Here is a 25,926-nt window from a genome sequence, read left to right as displayed (position 1 = left end):
TGCTGATCTTCGGAAGGAGTGACATCATGTTGAACAATTTTTTTTGCTAAAATCCTGAGCAATGGACTGTATTTTAAAATGTCTATTTACTTTCTTTTTTAAATTTAAATGGGGCAGAAATAGAAGTTGTTACATTGAACTTCCGTTTTTGAAGAAAGGTGCAAGATCTTACCTTAAATTAACGTAGGAATCAATATCAACTCTGAAAAACTCACATTGCTTTTTAACCTAGAGCAAGCCAGAGTCACCCACAGATCTTTGTGTGGGCTCAGCAGCTGTAATTTCTAGAAATCACCAGTAGGTGTTCTACCAGTAGTTTTGGCTGTGGAAGGGGCTCCAGTCACTTCTAGTTCACTTACCAATGGGCATCATGAAAAAATCGCCCACTATATAATGCAGACAATTAAATCCTATTTAATATATATTTAATATAGATCACCTGATCTTAATTTAAACCCCAACTTTTCAGGTAACAAGTTTCCAATAGTGAGTGTTGCATGTGCTTGTGTGTAACAGAGTATGCAATTCAAGTGCTGAGCTGATTTCCTTTGAAGTCTACCAAAATTATGATTAATATAAAAATGTATTAAAGAAGAAGTTGACAATCCAGTCATAAAAATGAAATGCACATTTTGAAAACTCTGTTTTAGCATATCCTAAATAAAAAGTTGTACAACTAGGAATGCATTAATTATTCAATTATGCTGCCTGAGGTTGGGTTCCATAGGAAATAAACTACGCAATGGATATTGTTTTACAGAGGTTAATTGGAAACATGTTCAGGATCAGCACTTGTGGGTGTGAGTGAAATAAATAGAATTGGGCAGAAGGAGGGGTTGAACTGCCACACAGCTTCAACAAAGGCTTTGGCCAGTTTCACAAGGAGCTCTGGGGCTGGGTGACTCTTCAGATTTATGCCACCTTGGTAAAGGACTGACCTTGGTACCCCCATATCCACCTGTAATTGAACGTAGGCTGTCCAAGGGAGGGGAGTGACCTTGATTGTGGTGGCTTTCCTCAACTGAGGGCAATTCTCAGAAGATGATTCAGCTGGGAGCCATCAGGAGCTAGCACTGTTTTGCAAGTAGTGCCTGGTCCTAAATAGTTCTGAGGGACAAAGTGGGTATGCACCAGAGTATTTATTATCAACCTCTTCCTTTGTTTTTTCCACTACAGAAAATAGACTCTTTAGACTCATTCACAGAGAAGCGAAATAAGTTTTGATAATCAGATTAGCTATTTTATCCAGCCTGGAAAATAGGACTGTCTTCCAAACTTGAATATTTTGACTGCAATCCATGTGGGAGCTCAGTGCCTCAAGGTAGGGAAGGGAGAAAAATGAAAGGAGATAGACTGTGATAGTTCAGGTTTAGAAGAACAGACGCAATTTTAGGATTAGTCTTCAGGGTTGAGAGACCCTCAATCAAAATTGCAGAGTTTAAGAGGGCCTGGTAAACCCAGACTTGATGGGGAACCAAAACAGAGGGTTATGAAGGTGATGGGGATAGAATGGGGATGGAGAACAGGTCATGTTTGTATATGTTTTAAATAATTTCAGTATGGTAGAAAAGGCGTAAGTGAATGTGTGGTTCCAGTGTGTTCAGCAGGTTTACAACAGTCACACAGCTGGGGACACAGGGCACAAGGTCAGGCTTTGGGGCAACCCACCAAGGGTGAGGCAGGCCAGTAGAGGTCCGTTGAAGAGTTCCAAGGGAGATGTCTTAGTCTGCTCAGGATGCCATAAAAATACCCTAGACTGGGTGGCTGTACAACAGAAATTTATTTTCTCATAGTCTGGAGGCTGGAAAGCCCAAGATTAAGGTTCCAGCTGATTCATTTCCTCATGTGAGCTCCCTTTCTGTCTTGCAGTGGACCTCTTCTTCCCTATGTTTTTTGGGGGGGTTTGTGGGGCGAGGAGAGAGAGAGAGAGAGAGAGAGAGAGAGAGAGAGATCTGGTATATCTTCTTATAAGGACACTAATCCTATGAGGTCAGGGCCCCACGTTTATGACCTCATTTAACTTGAATTACTTCCTCTAAGGAAGTAATATATTATATTTTTTACAAATAAGTGCTATGCTTAGGATCTTCTTCCAGTTCAAATTTCTGACATGTGGAATTCAAAACAAAAGCAGATTATCTTCTATTATTTGAACATCTTTGGCCACTCCAGTGGTAACATATAAGGGGGTAGCCAAGCATTTTAGCAAAGATGTTCAGTTAACCACCTTACAATGGAAGTCAGTTCAGAGTTTTAAAAGAATACTTTATTATTATTATTGTTACTACTATTATTATTGTTATATTAATTTTAATTTTATTTTTAAAAATTTAAATTATACTTTACATTCAATATTTTTTTATCAGTTTCAGGTGTATAGCATAGTAGTTAGACAATCACATACTTTAAAAAGTGTTTCCCTGATACTTTTAGTACCCACCTGGCACCGTACATAGTTATTATATATTACTGACAATATTCCTTATGCTGTGCTTTATATCCCTATGACTGTTTTGTAACTACCAATTCATACTTCATCTTTTTCACCTAGTTCCCCAGTCCCCTCCACTCTGACAGCCATCTTTCTGGTCTCTGTACCTATGAGTCTGTTTCTGTTTTGTTTATATTATTCTTTAGATGCCATATATAAATAGGATAACATGGTGTTTGTCTTTCTCTGACTGACTTCATTTAGTGTATCCATCCATGCTAACAGAACACTTTAAATGTTTAGATCTTTCTCTATTAAATCAGAAGAATTAATTAAATTTAATTAGACAAGATTATGTAAAGGTATTTAGGTTATGTTCATGATGTTAAGAATGGTCCCCTCTTCACAGTAGGGTTTGTTGGCCTTTGGTGTAGGTGGGGGCTGGGCTTGGTGAGAGGGCCAAAGGGGGAGGCGGGTGACAGCCAGATGGATATGTAGATACAGTGGCTCGGAAGCCAGCACAGCCCAGGCAACAGCAGCTCTCAATAACTCTCTGTTACTCTGCTCTCTAACTCTTTCTTCCTGGTCCAGCCCAAGTTCCACATCCCAACATTTCCACCCCTGGGCAGATTGCTTGATCCTCCAAAGAGCTGAGGATGTTAGTATTTTCATTATTATCCACTCAATTTATTTATTTTTGTATATTCCATTAGACATAGTTTTTACATTGTCTAAGATGGGACTTAAAATATGTATTTAGCTCTCCTTACAAGATTTTAAGCTTTGTGTTATAATTTAGTTATAATCCAGACCATAGCAGTCTTAAGAAATATTAAATTTTTGGTTGAACGTGGAGACTCACCTCAGTACTACTAACATATACCTAATAAAATATAATTGTACTTTAAGGGATTGTTTGGTTTATAAAGCACATACCAAATCCTTCAAGTGTATATCTCTTTTACAAAAGATATATATTTAGTATATATCAAGATATATACTCTTTGGCCCTGGCTGGTGTGGCTCAGTGAATTGAGTGCGAGCCTGTGAACCAAAGGGTTGCTGGTTCGATTCCCAGTCAGGGCAAATGCCTGGATTGTGGGCCAGGTCCCATTACCCCCAGTAGGGGCCACATGAGAGGCAACCACATATTGATGTTTCTCTCCCTCTCTTTCTCCCACCCTTCCCCTCTCTTTCTAAAAAAAAAAAAAAAAAAGATATATAGTGTTTTGCCAGAATACTTAGTCAATAAGATCTTGGGTGCAAGTCAGAGGAACTCACTTTGAATCTTGACTCGGACACTTAGCTGTGTGAGTGTAAGCATCAGTTTTTGTATTTGAAGAATGGGGATAATATATTACTTTCCTCATAAAACTGAATTAAGGCATGGTCTGCTTTAATCCGAGTTTCTTCAAAGTGCATCAGAAAGAAGTGACTTAATTCTTTATCTAGAACTTCAAGATTTAAAAATAATATTTTTTTTATTTCTCACCTGAGGGCATTTTTTTCATTGCTTTTAGAGAGAGAGGAGGGGAGAGAGAAATATCAGTGTGAGAGAGAAGCATCAATTTGTTGCCTCCCATAGGCACCTGGACTGGGGATCGAATCCACAACCTTTCGGTTACTGGACAATGCTCCAACCAACTGAGCCACTCCAGCCAGAGCAGAACTTCAAGATCTAATTTGAATTTCCTCCAACTCAAGTCATAGTTATTGGGGGTAGTAGGGAACCAAAACCCAAATCATAACTGAACAACTAGAAACCCCTAATTCAGTCATTTAGTAGAGCTGCTTTGTTTTAAGAATTGTTTCATAGTTGAGTTGTTGGTTTTTATTCCAACTCAATCGGTACATGTTATTAAATCTGAGCTTGTGGCACATTGGGCAAAAAAGGAAGGACGCCAAATTCCAATTCTTTATGCCTAACTTCCCCATGAAGTTTTCCGGTGGGTATAGCAGTGTTGTGTTTGACCCTTAACATTGAGCCAGGTGTGCCACGTCTGTGGGTGTCTGTTAAACAGCTGTCGTTTCTAATCCCCAAGATGGGCAGAGAACAGTTACTATATGTATTTGGGGCAAAATTTCCCTCCTCTGGGCCCACAACAGGTTTTGACTCCAAATTCCATTTTTCTGACATGTGGGTAAATCTCTCATTGACATGTGGGGGAGTTGTGTGGGAAAGCACAGTAGTAGCAATGAGTTCTCCTTGTGGATCTGCAAGAAGGCTTTTTGCCTGTGATTTGTGAAGTTTTTGTGAAGCTCTTTGGGATCCTTCTGGATAAAGCACCTTCTCTAAATCTCCCTTATTACGATGAGGACTGCCGGCAGAATTGAAGTTACACATGTGTGTTGGGAGGGCAATCTATTCTCTCTGTGCCGACATAAAACTTCCATTTATCTATACAAATATGTTTGAAAAGAGAAAAGCTGAAATGTCTTCTCTCTAGCTGGGGTGCTGTTCTGTTGTTGCAGCACAGTAAATTGGGTCACCCTCCAGCTTTGCGTCCAGCACCTGCTCAGCCACATAATGGGAAAATGAGTGCTTCTATAGTGACGATGGCAGCGTGTGGCAAACCTATGTCTGGGACTGCCCTGGACAGCTAATAAGGAGTCCAGGAGAGCTGATCATTCAGATTGCTGCCTTTGTTGCTCTTATCTGGGAGTAAAGACATTACTAAAAGGAAAATTGTTCTTTTAACTCCTACTTTTGAACTCTTTCTATGCTTTCTGAGGAGAGTGGTTTTTAAAGGTTAGGTTTTGCTAGCATGTGCCAATTTGGAGAATGAAATGTTTCTAATGCACAGGAATAAAGGGAGCCATAGATTTTTCTGGAGACAAAAGGTGGTAGTCTGAGATTAATTAAAAAGGATTTGGTGGTTGAATAAATGGAGTTGTGGAATGAGAGCTGGACAGTGAGTCAGAGTTCAGATCTTAAATCCACCATCCACTTGCTGTGTAATCTTGCCTCAGTTTTCTAATGTATGCACTAGAGGATGAAGTGAACAGAATGCTGGCATATAATGGGTAGTCATTAAATATTTATCAACACCAAAGAAGAGCTATGTGAGGGAAGGTTTACATCAGTCAGGTTATGCCAGGTTTCTCAATGATAACATGCAACCTCAAACCTCAGTGTCTTAAACTAAAGGGTTTATATCTCTCTCATACTTCATGTCCACTGAGGTCAGCTCTCCTGCTAACATGGCCATGGTCTATGTGGTCCTCAGTTTGAGGCCTAGTTCTGCTGGGCCACCACCATCTGGTAGTCATGGCACAGGTAAGGAAAGCACTGGAGGGACTTCTAGCTGCAATGAAATGATCTGGACTAGAAATAAAGTATGTCCCTCCTGCTTAGAACTCACTGGCCAAAACTTCTCATGTGGTTCCTCCAATCACTAAGAAGCCAGTAGGTAAATCTCACTTTTGCTCTCAACAGGGAACCAGAATATTTGGCAAGTAGCACTAATGACTTCTGCAGTGTGTACTGAGGAGGCTCTGTTAGCATATGAGTATGTTTGTCTACACATAAAAGTACTTACTTCTTCATTGTCATATATAATCATTTTCTCTCTTATGTTGAATTTTTAATATTACTGACATTTTTCCTCTTTATTTTTCAAATGGAACACAAGAAGAAAATTTAGTATGTTTGTGGGATGGACAAATAAAGCTATGTTTTACTTGGGCAATAAGAAGGCACTATTGCCTAGTTTCACCTTTCTTTCTGGTTGTGGGAAGTTTCTGAGAAGCATAGAGCATGAAAAGGTGGGGGAAACAACTATCTGACAATATCATGGAAAGCCATTTATTTTACCTGACAAAGTAAGAAGAACCAGTTGGAGGTAATTGCTTTGGAATAACTGGACTAAAGGCTTGTTTTAAACCTCTTTTAAAAGAGGGAAGAACCTTAAAATATCTACTGTATACTTGAGAAAAAACAGAAAGTTGATGATTTTTTGTATTGATACTTTTTTCCTTTTTGGGAATCTTTATTTCTCTTTGTCGTTGACTTCATGCTAATATATCTGTGTGTCTATAGATTTTGAAGAAGGGATTGAAGGAATCTGAGATTTTATTGGTGTTCCAGACACTGTTATCTACCAATACTTATTTTTCCTTCTAGCTTTTCATAATAGAATTCATACTACTCTATCCTGGCTTAGCAAGAGACTAAAAGACTTGCCAAGACTGACAGATACAGGTTCTCCCCACACAGTTCCTTTTTGGATATAATTAATACTTGATAACTACCCATTACTGCAAGTTTCTTTTGCAGCTAGGTATGATGGCTGTGTATTAACCTGTAGCTGATTGAATTAAGCAAAAGTGATGGGTGCAACTTCTAGGTCAAGTTGTTAATAAGAAGCTGTTTAACGTCTACTTCCTTTTCTATATTGATGGCTTGGAAAGGTGACAACTTTCTGGGGTAGTCACTTTGGACCCAAAGGAGAAAAGCCACATGTTAAGGATATCTCTCGCTACCTTGGACTGACTGCCTATCTCTGAACTGCTATATGAGAAAGAAATAAGACTTCTGTATTGATTAAGTCATTGCATTCTGGGAGGTGTTCTTTATTGTAACAGTTTAGTCTGTAGACCTAACAACTTTCATCTTTTCAGGATTAGTTTTATTTTTACCATCATGTTTTCATTGATTTTTATCTCTTCTTTACCATTTCATTTTCTCTTATATTGAAAGGCATGCGGGAGGCTGGCCCAATGATTGTGAAATTTAGGGCTGTATTTATACATTTAAATTTTTTTACCTTCCTAAATTCATCAGGCAATAGTCAATACAAGAATTTTTTAACTTCAGGTTGTACCTAGGACTTGATTACTTTTAACCAATATTCTTTCTTAAATCATCAGATCTATTTTATCCACCCAGGCAAGTTATTTTACCTAACACAAAGCCACAATCTGTGTGATTAACATTCGAAAATCCAGTAAGAAGACTTCTAGGGCTTAGTGGCCTTGAGTTTTGTGAGATGGATTCTGGAGGCATATTTAGGTATGAAAATAAGCCCAACAGGCCTTTGCACAGCCCTATTTTCTTCATTTGGTTCCACTTCATAGTTGAATATAAGCCTGGAGTAAAGGTCTGCATTTTTAGAAAATGTGACTCTGGCACATTGTCAAGCAGAAGGACCTTTTCTAAGGAACTGATGCCCTGTGGGATGGGTAGGTTTGCAGAGTAAAGAGATAAAATCAGCTGTGCTGGGACAAGGTTGAGAGACAGCAGGCCTTTTTAGGGGGAAACTGGAGTGTTTTACTTTTCCACTTGGTCATTTGATGGTTTATTTAGTGTCTTGAAATGGAGTAAAAAGTAGTGGGCTATTTTTCTAAACTTCCCTTGCCAAGCTCACTTCCCTGATGGGTAAAAAAGACCTAATATCCACTGCCCAACCATCTGTTTCCTTGGTCAAATGATGGAAAATTCAGCCAGTCACCTTAGTCTTTCCATAGAAGGTCAGGGTGGGCTCTGTTGACAGCTGCTTCGATGAAACCAACTGAATGAGAGAACTGAGTACGTGTGTTGTTTGGGCATCTTAGAGACTAACAGCACATATCAGGAGCATATTTTGCTCAGCGTTCCAGCAAGATTCAAGCAGAATTAGTGATCATAATTAAGTGGTCCATCTAAATAATTTAGTGAAAACCAGAATGCTGAGAGTTTGTTTCTTGACAAAAGAGAAGGCTGTTTAGAGAGTTAAAAATATTTAAAAAGGTTTCTTATACAATTTTGTCTCATTTTTTTTCTTTTTGTACTCAAGCAGGTTATTTTACATGGTATGTCAAAATACAATGCCGTATATTTTAATGTGTATTGAAATAACTTTTTAAAATTATATTTTATTGATTATACTATTACAGTTCTAATTTTTCCCCCTTGGCCTCCTTCACTCAGCAGCCCCCACTCCCTCAGGCAATTCCCCCAACATTGTTCATGTCCATGGGTTATATGTATAAGTTCTTTGGCTACTTTGTTTCCTATACTGTACTTTACATCCCCATGGCTATTCTGTGACTATCTACTTGTACTTCTTAATCCTTTCACATCTTTACCCATTCCCCCAAATCCCCTCCCATCTGGCAACCATCAAAACACTCTCCATGTTTTGCTACACTCTCCATATCCATGATTCTGTCTCTGTTCTTCTTGTTTGCTTAGTTTGTTTTTTAGATTCAATTGGTGATAGATATGTATTTTTTGCCATTTTATTGTTCATAGTTTGGATCTTTTTCTAAAAGAAGACCCTTTAACATGTCATATAATAATGGTTTGGTGATGATGAACTCCTTTAGTTTTCTCTTGTCTGGGAAGCTCTTTATCTGCCCTACAATTCTAAATGATAGCTTTGCTGGGTAGAGCAATCTTGGCTGTAGGTCCCTGCTTTTCATCACTTTGAATATTTCTTCCCAGTCCCTTCTAGCCTGCAACGTTTCTTTTGAAAAATCAGCTGACAGTCTTATGAGAACTCCCCTGTAGGTAACTAACTTCTTTTCTCTTGCTGCTTTTAAAATTCTCTATCTTTAACCTTTGGCATTGTAATTATGATGTGCCTTGGAGTGGTCCTCTTTGCATCCATTTTGTTTGGGACTCTCTGTGCTTCTGGACTTGCATGTCTATTTCCTTCACCAAATCAAGGAAGTTTTGTTTCATTATTCTTTCAAATAGATCTCCAATTTCTTGTTCTTTCTCTTCTTTTCCTGGCACCCCTATGATGCAAATGTTGTCCCAGAGGCTGCTTATATATCATGTTTTTGGATTCCTTTTTCTTCTTCTTGTTCTGATTGGTTGTTTTTTGCTTCCTTATGTTCCAAATCATTAATTTGATTCTCAGCTTCATCCACTCTACTGTTGTTTCCCTTTAAATTGTTCTTTACTTCAATTAGTGTGTCCTTTATTTCTGACTGGATCTTTTTAATGCTGCTGAGGTCTTCACTAAATTCCTTGAGCATCCTTATAACCAGTGTTTGGAGCTCTGCATTTGATAGATTGCTTATCTCCATTTCATTTAGCTCTTTTTCTGGAGTTTTGATTTGTTCTTTCATTTGTGCCATGTTTCTTTGTCTCCCCATTTTGGCAGCCTCCCTATGTTTGTTTCTGTGTATTAGATGGGGCTGCTTTGACTCTGTGTCTTGGTAGCGTGGCCTAATATAGTAGGTGTCCTGTAGGGTTCAGTGTCGCTGCCTCCCCTATCATCTTACCTGGGTATTCAAGGTGTGCCCTTTGTGTGGGCTGAGTACACCCTCCTCTTGTAGTTGAGCCTTGGTTGCTGTTGTCAGGTCAATGGGAGGGATTTACCCAGGCCAGTCAGCTGTAATGACTGGCTGTGACCACTGACCACCACCCTCTGCCCTCTGTGGAAGATCAGCTGTGCAAGGGCTGGATTGTGGTGCTCTGATGTGGTCTGTAGTTGTCCACAGGTTGTTCAGGTTCTGGGATTTCCTGGGTGTGCAGGCCAAGGTCAGCCCTAACCTGTGTTTTGCCCTGGGCCACCCTGCCTAAGCTACAAAGCAATCTCATAACGTATTTATAAAAGGAGTTTATTCTATGGGTTAAAGTTTGTCAGAATATTCCCACCCAAGACATTGTTCTATTTTAGAGCAGGGGCTGGAACCCAGTAACTTTAAGAATATGTATTATTAATTGATTTATTAATGTGATTAATGATTATAGAATAAAATACCATGTTTTAGTCTTTTGCTCTACATTTCTATTATAAAGTCACAACTCCCATTTATTCAGATTTTGTAGTTGCTTAAATAATTTATAATGCAAATATGCTTTGGTAATGGCATGCTACTATCATGACAAATTTGCCTCAGTTTTGTTCAACTGCATAAAACCTGTTTTAAGCACTGAAATAATGATGGAAGTAACTAATTCAAGTGACTGGGGTCATGTAAAGGAAGAGTGTGTTCATTCCGGCAGCTCTTGGAAATTCTGAAAATACTCATACATCATCTTACTTTATTGAATTGGAAAATAGAATAATGAGCTGGGGAACTTCATAGGAATGAGCTGTATTAAAACAATCAATTCAATGTAAATAATAAATCTAGTGAGATTAATATAAATTTTTGTTATGATCTTATAGAAAACCTTGTGACTTAGGATAAGGACAGTGAGGTTGGTATAATTGAATTTAACTTTAACTCATATAAGTCGATCATCAGTAAATCTCGACTAGCTTCATCATCTATAGGTAATAAAGAGTTTCTCGACACATCAAACTTTGTTTATATTTATACTAGACAAAGCTTTCAGGATTAGGAGTTTTATACCTAGTTGCCTGCTGGGTCCAGGGAGAGAAATAACTAAATGAGAAGACAGAAGATGGTACGGAACGATGGGGGCTATGGGGAACTGGAGAATTCAAGTGGCCGCTCCACTCCTGTTTATGGTTGCCCTGTACAAATCTGGGTTGGGTGAACAGATTTTCCTGTTTTCAAGAGAAATTAAAAATCTGAGCTTTTGTGTAAATTGTGCTGGTTTTAAATGTTTGTAAGAAGTTTGAAACGGCCCTGGCTGGTGTGGCTCAGTTGGTTGGATCATTATCCCATAAACTGAAAGTTCACGAGCTTGATTCCGGCATATAGCTAGGTTGTAGGTTTGGTCCCCAGTTGGGGTGTGTATGAGGGGCAACTGATCAATGTTTCTCTCTCACATCAACATTTATTTTCTTCTCCTTCTCCCTCCCTAGGCAGAGAGGAGGAGAGAAATCAAGCATGTCCTTGGGTGAGGATAAAAAAAAAAAAGAGAGAGAGAAAAAGGAAGTTTGAAACATCATTGGGTAGCTAGCTGTATATACTGATTTTAACTCATGCAACAAATTTGAAATCTCTGAATTAGATATTTATAGTAAAAAACTTATTTAATAATGCTGATGTTTTCTTTCAACTGCAATTCTTTGGGGTGAAAATGTCTTCATGATTGTTTTAATGAAAGACTGATTTGGGAGTATGTCCATGAGATAGTGTCTTGGAATCAGTGGATTTGATCCAGTTATTTTTAATTCTCATAGGTCTTTGGAAATAGCAGGGTTCTGAATAAATTTTTTGATAACCTTGACTTAGGTGGGTATAGTTAGCAACTCAGAATTTGCCATAAATGTGAAAGTTAGCTTCAATGAGTAAGTTAAAGTTCCGCTGATAGAAGTGGAATTGCTCACTTAGGAATCAAAAAAGAAACACTCATCCATAATGTAAACATAAAATAACCGATGTATGTAAAAACAATGGCCAGAAATATCCTTGAAGTCATAATGACTTAGAAGTTAAATGTCATCTTTTATAAATTGTATGACCCAGGGAAGGTTAGGATATAGAAACAGGTCAGAAAATGTCTTTATCTTCACCATATATGCTGCAATACTTGAAAGTTTATGAAGCACTTGTACCATATAACTAATCCATTTTCATGTAGCCAGCATGCTTTGCTAATAGACTCAGCTAAGGTACAATACCAGTTCAAGGAGGTACAAAAAATAAAAAGAGGGCCCTATCCAAGTAAGAGAGAGATAAGAGACAGAAGGAAGGACTCACCAAAGAACAGGGACTCTGGAACCAGAATGCCTAGGCTTGGATTCTGACTCTACATTAACCAGCAAGTTTTCTAACTCTTTTTGTGCCTAAATTTCCCAATCTGTTATGCTGAGATGATAAGAGTATCTTCAAAGGCATATACTGAGTGCTGTATATTTTTTTTGATATTACTATTAATATTATATACTTAACTAGGATAATTTAGCAAAGGAACAAAAAGAAAGAAAAAAGTGCAATTGTTACTATGTATTATGCACTTAGCCTTTGTTTTGAGCATTCTATAGATTGACCTACTTATTCCTCAAAATAAGCCCTTTTATGAGACACGATATCCTCATTTTACAGATCCAAGACTGAGGCTAGGTGAGATTAAGTACAATAGAAACTCTTTAAAGCAACTTTAACTTAACTCCCTTCCTAGATTATCCATACTCTCCATTCCATCTGCAGAGCACATACTGGTGCCCATGGCTTCTCAAATGTCTGTGGCTAGGAGGATGCTCTGGTACATGCTCTGGTCATCCCTGGCCTCACCACCTCCTGTTAAGAGTCCACTATGTGTTTCTCAAACTATTTATATGTCTTGGAATGAAGCCTGACCCTAACATTGATGGAGCCATGAACAAGAGTACAGATGGAGATCCATATCCCTTGGGTCTAAATATTTAAAGGTAAATTCAAGCTAACAAACTCAAAGAAAATAATGTTCTACCCTCCTTTCTTGGTAAATAAGTCTTCATAATGAACTGGAAGGTCAAGTTCAAATGTCCATTTCTCAATATCTTTCGTGCTCCATGCAAAACATGGTAGTGTAGAGAGGCCCCATTGTCTTCAGCTTGCCTCATAGTCTTCCACCATCTCTTTCGACATTGAATCTGTCTCATACAATGAGGGGCCTTATGTAGTTAGTATATGAACAATGAAATCCATGCTTACAAACTTTGTTCACACCCAATCTTTGTTCATGCTATTCATTTTAATTGAAGTATAATTGACATATAATATTATATTAGTGTTAGGTGTATAGCATAGTAATTCAGCATTCATATACATTGTGAAATGATCACCACAGTAAGTCTAGTTTCTGTCTATAACTATACAAAGCTAATATGCTATTATTGACTGTATTCCTCATGCTGCATATATCCCCATGAGTCATTTCTTTTATATCTGGAAGTTTATATCTCCTGATTCCTTTTACTTTTTTAGCCCCCTTCCTGACCCACCTTCCCTCTGGCAACCACCAATCTGTCTTCTGAATCTATTCATATGAGTCTGGTTTTGTTTCATTTTGTTTTGTTTTTAGATTCCATATTTAAGTGAAATCAGGTGGTATTTGTCTTTCTCTGTCTACTTGTTTCAATTATCAATAGCTTCCAGGTCTATCCATATTGTCATAAAAAACAAAATTTTATTATTTTTTATGGCTGAGTAGCCTTCTAATGTATATCTACCACATCTCCTTTATTTATTCTTCCATTTATGGATGCTCAGGTTGTTTCCATATCTTGGCTATTGTAAACAATACTGCAGTGAACACAGGGGTGAATATATTTTTTTCAAATCAGTGTTTTAATTTTATTCAAATGGATACTCAAAAGTGGAGTTGCTGGCTCATATGGTAGTTCTATTTTTATTTTTTTGAGGAACTCCTATACTGTGTTCCAGTATTGGCTGCACCAATTTATACTCTCACCATCAGTGCATGAGGGTTCCCTTTTCTCCACATCCTTGCCAACGCTGGTTATTTCTTGTCTCTTTAATAATTACCATTCTGACAGGTGCAAGATGTCTCAATGTGGGTTTGATTAGCATTTCCCTGATGATTAGTATGTTGAGCATCTTTCCATATGCCTCTTGGCCATCTATATGTCTTCCTTTGAAAAATATCTATTCACTAAAAAACAAAACAAAACAAAAAACAAATAAGCAGACCAGAAACAGACTCATAGATATGGAGAACATTTTGATGGTTGTCTGATATGAGGGAGTTGGGAGGATTGGTGAAAAAGGTAAAGGGATTAGTAAGTAGTTACAGAAAAGCATGAGGATATAAAGTAGATTATAGGGTATATATATGAATGGTATCAGATGGGAACTAGATTTAGGAGAATGATCACTTTGTAAGTAATATAAATGTCTAATCACTGAGTTGTATATCTGAAACTAATATAATATTGTCACCTGTATTTGAAAAAAATATAAATTATTTAAAAAAAGAAAAATGTCTATTCAGATCATCTGCTTATTTTTTAATTGATTTTTTTGTTATTTAGTTGTATGTGGTCCTTATATATTTTAGATATTAACATCTATTGAGTGAACAATTTGCAAGTACTTTTTTTCCATTCAGTGTGTTGCCTTTTTATTTTGTTGATGGTTTCCTTCGCTGTGCAGAATTTTTTCGGTTTGGTGTAGTTTCATGTGTCTACTTTTGCTTTTGTTGCCTTTGCCTTTGGAGTCAGATCCCCCCCACCAAAAAAAAAATTATTGCTAAGACTGATGTCAAGGAGCTTACAATGTATGTATTTTTCTAACAGTTTTATGGTTTTAGCACTTACATTCTAATGTTTAATCTATCTGAATTAATTTTTATATGTGATGTGAGATAGTGGTCTAGTGCCCTTTTACATGTAGCTGTACAGTTTTCCCAGCACCATTTACTGAAGTGACTGTCTTTTCATGTTATTTAGCCAGGGAATTATAGGCCTTGCATCTGGAACATAGTGTTGAAAGGGGAAATGGCCTCAGGATGTACATGTCACCTGGGCTCCATTGAGGGGAGCATGGCAAGAATAGGAACCACTTCTAAAGCACAAGCCCAGACTTCTGGCCAAGATGGAGGCATAGGTGCACTTTGCCTTCTCACACAACAAAAAGAACAACAACACATTTAAAAACAAAAAATAACCACAGCTGCCAGAAAATCGAACTGTATGGAAGTCCAACAAGCAAGGAGTTATAGAAGAAACATTCATTCACTGGTAGGGGAGGTAGAGACAGGTGAGGCAGAGAGGACATGTGGCAAGGTGGTGGCTGGTGGACCAGGCAGTCCCACATTTATGTGGGGATAAACTGGGAGGATCAGCTGGGGAGTGAGACAGATTGAGCAACCCAGGGTTCTAGCGAGGAGAAACAAAGCCTCAAAACCTCTGGCTGTAAAAACCTGGGGGGTGTTGAGGCAATGGGAGAAATTCCCACCATCACAGGAGAGTTCATTGGAGAGAACCATCTACCTGGGAATCAACACCAGAAGGGCCCAATTTGCTTGTGGGTAGTGAGGGAAGTGATTGAAAGCTGGCCAAGAGCTGAGCTAAGTATTATTCCCTCTCATACTCCTCCCCCACACACAGTGCCACAATTCAGCCCAGTGGGTTGACCCGCCTAGGTGAATATCTAAGGCTCCATCCCTTACAATGTAACAGGCATGCTGAGATAAAAAGTATGGCCCAATTGAAAGAATAGATCAAAGCTCCAAAAAATAGAACAAAGCAAAGAAGAGAGAGTCAACCTATCAGATGCAAAGTTCAAAACACTGGTAATCAGGATGCTCAAAGAAATGGTTGCAAAATAAAGGAAGAAGTGAAGTAAAGAAAAATATACAGGGAAACAACAGTAAAGGGAAGGAAACCGGGACTCAAATTAATGATTTGGAGTAGAAGGAAGACATAAATATTCAACCAGAATAGAATGAAGAAACAAGAATTCAGAAAATGAGGAGAGTCTTAGGAACCTCTGGGACAACTTTAAACATTCCAATATCTGAATCAGGGATGCCAGAAGGAGAAGAGGAAGAACAAGAAATTGAAAACTTATTTTAACAAATAATAAAACAAAACTTCCCCAATCTGGTGAAAGAAATAGACTTCCAGGAAGTCCAGGAAACTCAGAGAGTCCCAAAGAAGTTGGACCCAAGGAAGCACACACCAAGGCACATCATAATCACATTAGCCAAGATTAAAGATAAGGAGAGAATCTTGAAAGCAGCAAAAGAAAAGGAGACAGTTACCTACAAAGCAGTGCCCATAAGACTGTCAGCTGGTTTTTCAAAAGAAACCTTACAGGCAAGAAGGGGCTGGAAAGAAGTATTCGAAGTCATGAGAGGCAAGGCCTACATCCAAGATGACTCTATCCAGCAAAGCTCTCATTTAGAATGGAGGGGCAGATAAGGTCAAGTTAAAGGAGTTCATCATCACCAAGCCCTTATTATATTAAGTGTTAAAGGGACTTATCTAAGAAGATGATCAAAAATATGAACAGTAAAATGACAACAAATTCACAACTATCAACAACTGAAACTAAAAAAAAAAAACCACAAACAAACTAAGCAATCTACTAGAACAGGAACAGAATCACAGATATAGAGATTACATGGAGTGTTATCAGTGGGGAGGTGGGGGAGAATGGAGGAACTGGGACAAGAAATAAGAAGCATAAATGGTAGGTATAAAATAGTCAAGGGGAGGTTGAGAATAATATAGGAAATGTTGAAGCCAAAGAACTTGTATGTACAACCCATGGACATGAATTAAGGGGGAAAATGCTGGTGGGAGGGGGTTGCAGGTCAGAGGGGATTAAAGGGGGAGAAAAAATGGTACAACTGTAATAGCATAATGAATAAAATATATTAAAAATAAAATATAAATAAATAAAAAGAAAACTAAAAAAAAATCATGGTCCCAGAACAGTGAGGGCTACCTGTTCCTGCATCATTCAATTAAATATTATTCAGAATGATGACTTGTTAGCATGCAAAAGCTTGATTTTTATTTCTGTAAAAAACTATATTGAAAGTTTTGAAGAATCTATATATGAGTAGCTAAAACATTGTTATTATATTAGGTATGAGCAAATACATTACAACTTTAAAGAAGAGAAATAAAAATATAGAAAGTTCCTGTATTCAGCTTGGTTACCATCAAATTCATCAAATGAATTTGATGGTAACCTAAGTTATTGATGCTAAGTTATTCATCAAATTCAGGAACTAAAAATTGTAGATGATGCATTATGGATAGGATTTATGCCAGAAAATCATTGAGGACCTTCAATCTGTGGTCTCTTATTCTAAGAAATATGGTTGTGATCCAAGATAAAAAAATTAAAACTGAATTTACACTTATTCACTTAAAATAATATGGAAGAAAACATTTGTTGTAATTTCAAAATACATTTCCTGCTTGAATCAAACTTTTATTTAACTGACCAATTGACCAACTGGCAAAATAAGATTCTCCTGTCACTGGCTTGGGTCAGGGAGGTGGTAGGTTGGAAGGGCTGGGGTGAAAGGGTAGGTTTATCTTACTGCAAAGAAAAGAAATAAATATTATGCTATCCATGAATGTAGCACCTAGTAAAACTATTTTTTTTAATAAATTGAATGTTGAGTATACTAGAATTGCATCTTAATTATGGATTCATTTTCAAGAAGGGGTTATGGAAATCCCAAATAATAAGTATGCCTATCTAATATAATTTTTGGCTTGGAGGCTTCAAGACCATTTTTGTATTGTAGCATTCTGTGACCCCATAGATTGACCCTAAAACCAACCTCAAAAAAAGTACTCATTGTCCATTCCTCAGTTTTGACTACATGAAAGTTTTATGGCTTTTTTAATGATTACATTTTTTTCCTGTACAGTGTTATAGGGAAGGCTTGCTGAAAAGATTAGAATACCTAAGTGGAAAACGCTTGAGTGGTTAGTACTGGAGAGCCAGGCTCTCTAGATTCAAATCTGTTTTCTGCCACTTACAAACTGGGAAGCCTTGGACACAATTGCTAACTTCTTGTGCCCCAGTCTCCTTCTCTGAAAAATGAGAACAATCACGCTGTCTTTCCAATAGGATTGTTATGAATGGACAATGAGATAGGGTTGCATAAAGCGCTTAGAACAATGCCAGGCAACGGGTAGGCACTATATGAGTTAGCTATTATTATTGTTGTTGTTATTTCCATCATATTAATAATAAAGCATGCATAGAATCATGCTTCCATAAACAATCTGACAAGTAAGCCCAGATAAAATGAAAACAACTTGAAAATGATTTCTGATAGTACAGTTAATTACAACGTGGAGAAAACTGTTCTCTAGAGAAACATTTGTTATCTCGATTGGTTCTTAAGTTAATATACTGTTTGTTTTTTCAGCTGAACAATCGAATAGCTACAGTGAGCCACAGTAAGTTAGAGAGCAGTGTCTAGAATATGATTTTGCTTCTGAAAAGCTTGTATTCTAGAGGGGACAAAGGATGGTTATGACTCTTTACAAAGTGCTCTGTAGCATTCATAGTGTCATAGCTTCAGCAATTATACCTCCTTTTGCTGATTTCTGTTAGCTGGACTGATTTTTCCATTAGTGTGTTTTAATGTGTTATTTAATGGAGGTGCCTTGACCAAGGCCCCATGTAAAATGGCCATCAGTACATTTGTGGGGGATGGGCTTGGAGAGCAGAAAATCCAAACATACTTTAGGGCTGGAACAGCCATTCTCTCTGGCTAGGCTCTTTTTGTCCCTGCACTATTGCCACCGCGCACATGCCCAGAGCCTGAGAAATGCTGTCCTTGAATGCTAGTCCAGAAGGGAAAATCTGAGATGAGAGATTTGACTGCTCTGGGGTTTATTTATTGGGGGCTATATAGTTTTAATCCTGCCTTTAAATTCCACAGCTAGAAATGCAGTTTGTGAGTAAGGGACAGGTAAATTTCCAAAGTGATCTCAGAAGGTTGACTTTTAGAATCCCCGAAGATGGGGATAAAAGGGGGACCTTTTAAATAAACCAAGTGCCCACAATGGCTTTATTACCACACTGCTACTTCACACTGTAGATTACATGAAGGCCTGGAGACTAATTTCAGCAACAGCCACAATTTACTAGCTATAGTGGGCCTCAGATGAATAGTTTCTTGTAAAATCAGTGGCAGCTTTATCCTAGCAGAGCACAAATAAATCAGCCCTTATTATTCCACATTCATTTAATCCTGGGACATTAGTCAGTGAGACCTTTCTGCAGCCTAATAAACAGCAGCAGCAGCAGATTTTCTTTATGAGAGTAGTTGTTCATCCTAAATTAGAGCCAGCATTAGGCGGAGGGAGAAACTTTGGCTGGATGATTTAAAGATATATAATAAGAGACCATAAGACTGCATGAAAACTGTACCCGTGTGTATAAATAGGGCAGGGCCATAATTTTGCTGTACGTGGATTACTTTAGAACATGTGGCTTATTTTATTGCTCTTACTTGAGAGTTTCCTTTGTTGCAGGTGATGTTGTTACCCTGTCTTTCTTGACATGACTCGAGTGTCTTTTATCACTTGGGAGGTGGGTAGGCATTAAAGTTGCATCTTCCAATTTCTGTTTACCCGGAAGGAACTCAGCCAATTTCCGACCTGGTAGAGGAGGACACAAGGGAAGTGTGTCTAAAATATGCACCTGGCTATTTCAATTTGCTCAACTGTTGCTCAAATCAAACTCATAACCACAGTCCAAAGAAAACTTTTTTATTCTAGTTAAGCTCAGGGTGCAAGGTTTCTGCTGTAATGTTACTGTGTATGTGCAAAACACAATTTGACTCACATTGTTACTGATGATGTGGCTTAGTGAGGTACTTTAAATAAACCTTCCACATATACAAATTGGCTTCACTTCATGGGTGTGCAGGGTTTTTAAATAGAAAAGAGTGGTTTTTTTTTATCCACAGCAAAAATATGACCTCAGTAAATTATAGATTAATTCCACGCTGGATGTTCTTTCATACTTCCATCAGGAAATAATACATCAGGAAGCTATCAGCTTGATAGAGATACCAGTGGAATCACTTGCTAATCACAAGCAAATGGGGAATCAGATATGAATTTGTTTCTTCCTATGTGTAGTGTGTAAATCACTTTTCCTATGTGGATTGAGTTTCTATACTAATACAGCGCTCTTCACAGTTCAGCAAGCATTAGTTAAATACACACTATATGTGCTACACATGGAATTTTATGTAGATCTACTTTTTTGAGATGAATTTCTTGTGGTGGAGGGAAGAGGAAAAGTAGTTAGTCTACAACATTGGATCCTAGGAATATAAACAGTGGAACTAACATAAAATTAAGATACATTTTCCATTATATGGATATAAAATACAGTGATCATAACTAGGTGTCATTGCATTTAATCAGTGAATTCTAGCCCATTCTAAAGAGAATGAAAGTATTTTGATACAAGTTTTGTTATTTGGAGGCAGTAAAGATAGAATCCACAAACTGGGAAGAACTACATACTAGCATTAAATAGTTATGTAAATAATAGCACTCAAATTGAATTATCTTTCTGCAGCTAAAATAATACCCTCAGTCTTTCAACAAAATACATACATAGTCAGAACAGATCTTGTTTTCCCACAAGAATATATCAAAATACATGGTCCTTCCTCTCAGGAAGAATTATATTGGTTTGAGAAAAAAAGACACTAGAGAATTTAAACAAAATCCATGGAGAAATCAGGGTAGACTTTCTTGCGTTATGCCTTTTCTATAGCATACTGTCCCTGTGTGGGTGAAGGGTTTCTCTCCATCTGAACCCCTGGCTGCAGGGTCTGGCTAATTTCAGCTCATCTTCGTGCAATGCAGACTGCTGTGTCCTAGGGGTGCAGCAGACGATCCACAGAACATGTCCACACACAGAGCCATGACAGCAACTGCAGAAGGGACACCAGGTGGGGGGTGCCTTGTCCTCATGAGGTAAGACCAGCATGGTACTAAATTGGAAATAGGTGATCAGACCTGTGAGCACAAGGATCCATCCTTATTTTATAGCATCTTCGAAGACTAACATAACACTTAGTGTGCACATTATATGTACATTGTATTGTCAGCTGATTTATTGACAATTATTAGCGAAAATTATTAAATAAGAAATCACCGATCATTAAAGATACATGTTATCTATGACTAGTTTCTTCCACTTTTTGCAGTGTTCTTGTATACCAACTTAGTTATAACATTTATAATACAAATTACCTAGAACTAAAAAATAAAATGGCAAAGTCTCTAGTTTACATTTGTATCAGTATAGTGAGGAGGAATTGACAATTATTTGAATAATTTTGACAACAAAGCTTAAAATCTGGAGATAATTAATGGCACTGGTAGGCTGAACAAGCTGAATTCTTGGTTATGAACATGAGACAACTAATTTTGACTCTCGCTGACTGCTCTTTAAAAATGTGCTCAGTATGGAAGTTCTTTTCCTGCCCTGGATGAAAGTTTTCATAACTTTTCTCATTGCTCTTAGGTTATTGAAAATCCAGTCTATGTAATAAGTAAAATGCCAAACTTGCTTTAAAATTACTTTCTCCCCAATTCCAGCTGGGGCTTCTTTATTTTCCTACTCTTCTTTTCCTAGCTTGCTTCCCAAGGTTTCTGATCCCTTTGGGGGTTCAGTGGCAGAAGAGAGGAGATCTGAGGGACAACAGAAAGGTCACACTTGACTGATACTCTCAGGCAGTCAGGTGTGCTTTACACTTTCAGGCAGTTGTGAAAAAACCTTTTCCCATGAGTACTTTCATGCACACAGTGGGACACACGCTCCTCCCAGTTGTTGGGATGTGTTACCACTGTGTTATCGACACATCTCTCTCCTCTCTGGTTGCTTGTTCCTGCCAAAGCCCTTAGAAATTCTTTGGCTTCTGTATTCTGAGATTTCTCTTTACCAGCCTCTCTGGACGTACTCTAAAACAGCCCAACACAACTTTATGCATGAACTAACACGTGGTCCATGAGAAAGTCTCATTTTTTGTCCCCAATAAACTACAAAAATCAAGCTGTTCTCTAATTCAATATTCACTCACTTGAGTTCACCTATCACAGGACCAATAAAGCTCTTTGCATATCCTGACAATTACTATATTCTCAGCATAGGTGAGGGGTTGAAGAATCATCATGTAGGTTCCATTTCTGTGCAAGCTCCAACAACCTCACAACTGTTGGTATCTTATTATGTTCACACCTTGGATGGAACTGAGGCAGGAGGACCCTTCACTGTTGAGTTGCACATTTTCAAAGAATGTAATTTATTCAAGTGGTTGTGCTCTTTCTTCAGTATTCTTACCCCTACCTGACCTTTCAGTCGCATATCTGCTGTTCTTTGGGTGAGAAGAATGAGATGTAGGGAAGAGCACTTTTCCTTGCTTATACCAAGTTTCTTTTATGCAGATATTACCCAGCATTGCCACACTTTCATTTGCTGACATATAACAAGAAACTAGAAACAAATATTATATGGGCTCCATTTTGTGGGTTAATTATGTTTTGCACTTTAATTTTGAAATCTGAATAACCTCAGCTATGAGTCTGCATGAGTCTTTTAATGAAAATTATAGTTTTCATACATATCTGTAGTTGTAGGGTAGGGAAGAGAGAATATAGAGGACTAAGAGAGAAAGAGTAATTGGTAGAAGGAAAAAGAAGCCCTTTTTTGTTTAAGTATCTAACTATAATTCTTGATGCTTTATGCCTATGGACTAAAACCTCTATATTCTTTGCAAAGGCAAATATTTTTCTATTTAATTTTAAAATCTGGAGAGGTTTAGAGATGATCTTGAGCAACCCCTTTATTTTATGGTTTACATTGTATAATGGGATGGAAAAGTTTATCTTTCTTAGTTGTAATTTTTCAATTCTATAAAGTTAAATCTTATGTTTTAAATAATTTTTTTTATTCCACCTCATACAGCAGAATAGTGGCTGAGATGGAGCTAGAACTGTTTCACTATGTCAACAATGCTTTTTTTTTTTTGGTCAGAGCTAAAGCTGGAAAGAGATTTTCCAGTATTTGTCAGTATCTTATTTTCCATTGGATCTAAAACCAAATGTATTGGCCATTGGGGATTGCTACACCACTTATGTCATCCATGCTTATTATGGCCTCCCGTGGTGAGAGAGTGCATGCAGTCAGGCAATGATGACAGATATAGAGGTATTACATATAATGACACAGATGATTTCTCTAAATATTGCACTGATTTCTTCCAAAAGTTTCTCAAAGGGTTACCTTCCAAACCAAAACAAAACTTAAGTAGCAAATGCAATTTTTGAAGAGTGGATGAAAAATATTTGCATCTACAACTTACCTGCACATGTTTTCTGAATGTCTTTAAAGATTGATGAAAGAGTGCAAGATGCACCCTTAACTTACTAGACTTTAATATAAATTAATTTCTTTCTTTTTTTACTATTTCTCAGACAGTTCTAGGACATTAGGTGACTTGAATTATACATTCTCATTATCTTTGCAGTGTAATAAACTACTGTAAAACAGTAGCATTAAACAATAACCAATTTGCTATGTTCCTGGATTCTCTGAGTCAGGAATTTTGAAAGGGCACAGTGGGGATGGCTTGTCCTTGCTCCATGATGTCTGGAACCTCAGCTGGGAAGACTTGAATGACTGAAGTGACTTGAAACAGTTGGCTTTTTCACTCACAGTGTGGTGTCTTGGCTGAGATGGATGAAAGATGGGCTAAACTGTAGTTATTAATTAGAGTACCTATTTGTGATCTCTCCAGCATGGTGGTCTGAGTAGTCAGACATTTATATGCTGACGCAGGGCTCAAAGAACAAGAGAGTAAGGTAGAAGTCACATACATGGCTTTTTATTACTTAGCTTCGAATATCACCTATTGTCACTTTTACCACATTCTGTTGGTTTAAGCAATCACAAGTACACCCAGACTCAACAGAAGGGGATATAATCCTTAGTTCTTGATGGAAGAGCATCAAAGAATTTGTGGCCATATTAAAAAAAAAAGTTAATTCTCTTCCTTACTTTGTCATTACTGTTGTCATACTTTTAAATATTACATCTATGGGTCTGTTCTTATGCCAGTACCAGACTGTTTTGATTACTGTGGCCTTGTAATATAGTTTGATGTCAGGTATTGGATCCCTCCTACTTTGTTCTTTCTCAAAATTTTGAGGCTATTTGGGGTCATTTATAGTTCCATATATTTTTGAAATGCTTGTTCTACATCTGTGAAATATGTCATTAGTATTTTAATAGGGATTGCATTGAATCTGTAAATTGCTTTGGGTAGTAGGGACATTTTGATGATGTTAATTCTTTCAATCCATAAATACAGTATGTTCTTCCATTTGTTTTTGTCTTCCTTAACTTCTTTCTTCAGTGTTGTGTAGTTTTCTGAGTCAGGTCTTTTTACCTCCTTCATTAGGTTTATTCCTAGGTATTTTATTTTTCTTGTTGCTATATCAAATGGGATTTTTTTTATGAATTCTGTTTCTGATATTTCATTGTTGGTGTACAAAATGCCTTTAATTTCTGAATATTGACTTTGTATTGCACCGTTTTGCCAAATTCACGTATTAGGTCAAGTAGTTTTTTGGTGGAGTCTGTAGGATTTTGTATGTATACTATCATGATACCTTCAGACAATGACAGTTTTGCTTCCTCCTTTCTAATTAAATACCTTTTATTTCTTTTTCTTGTCTGATCACTGTGGCTAGGACTTCCAATGTTATACTGAAGTGGTGAAAGTGGGCATCCTTCTCTTGTTCCTGATCTCAGTTGGAATACTTTTAGTTTTTGCCCATTGAGTAGGATGTTGGCTGTAGGTTTCTCATACATTGCCTTTATTATGTTGAGGAATGCTCTCTCTACTCCCACTTTGCTGAATGTTTTTATCATAAATGATACTGTACCTTACAAATACTTTTTCCACATCTAGTGATATGATCATGTGATTTTTGTCTCCTTTTGTATATGTGATGTATTATGTTTTTGATTTGTGAATATTGTACCATCCTTGCATCCCTGGGATGAATCCTACTTGATCATGGTGTATGATATTTTTAATGTATTGCTGGGTGTTGTTAGCCAACATTTTGTTGAGGATTTTAGTGTCTATGTTCATCAGCAATATTGACCTGTAGTTTTCTTTCTTTGTTGTGTCCTTGTCTAGTTTTGGATATAAAAAGAGTTTGGGAGTCTTCCCTTTTCTTGGATTTTTTGGAATAGTCTATGAAGGATAGAGGTTAGCTCTTCCTTAAATGCTTTGTAAAATTCTGTGTAATCATCTGGTCCTGGTTTTTTGTGTGCTGGGAGTTTTTTTGATTACTGCTCCAATTTCACCAGCTGTTATTGGTCTGTTCAGGCTTTCTGCTTCTTATTGTTTCAGTTTTGGAAGATTATAGTTTTCTAGAAATTTGTATTTCACCCAGGTATTCTAATTTCTTGGCATATAGTTGTTCATTGTAATTTCTTAGAATCCTTTGTACTTCTGTAGTAACAGTTGTAATCTCTCCTCTTTCATTTCTGATTTTATTTGGGTCATCTCTTTCTTTTTCCAGATGAATCTGCTTAAAGACTTGCCAATTTTATTTATCTTTCAAAAACCAGCTCCTGGATTTATTGATCCTTTGAATTGTTCTTTTAGTCTCTGTGTCACTTAATTTGCTCTGATCTTGGTTATTTCCTTCCTTCTACTCGCTCTGGGCTTTGTTTGTTGTTCCTCCAGTTCTTGTAGGTGTAAGTTTAGGTTGTCTATTTGAAATGCTTCTATCTTTTTTAGGTAGGCCTGCATTGCTAAGAACACCCCTCTTGGGACTGCCTTTGCTGTGTCCCATGAGTTTTGGACTGTTGTGTGTTCATTTTAATTTGTTTTCAGAAAGTTTGATTTCTTCCTTGATCTCATTATTAATCTATTCATTGTTTAATAGCACATCTTGTATGCTGTTGTGCAGGTACAGTCAGGTTGTGCTGAAGCTCATTCTTCTGTCTGTTCAAAGTTATAAGTCTCTCTCAGTATTTATTGTTCAGTTGTTTGTTCCAGGTGATTTCTCTACAATTTAGTTGTAATTCCAGATTGGTCCTGGGAGGAGGTTAGTGTGGCTTCCATTAACTCTTCCTCCATCTTGCTGAGAGTACGAAGGATCCTTTCCTGT

This window comes from Desmodus rotundus, chromosome 1 (genome assembly GCF_022682495.2).
Source record: "Desmodus rotundus isolate HL8 chromosome 1, HLdesRot8A.1, whole genome shotgun sequence".
Taxonomy (NCBI): domain Eukaryota; kingdom Metazoa; phylum Chordata; class Mammalia; order Chiroptera; family Phyllostomidae; genus Desmodus; species Desmodus rotundus.
Note: the sequence above shows the minus strand (reverse complement) of the source record.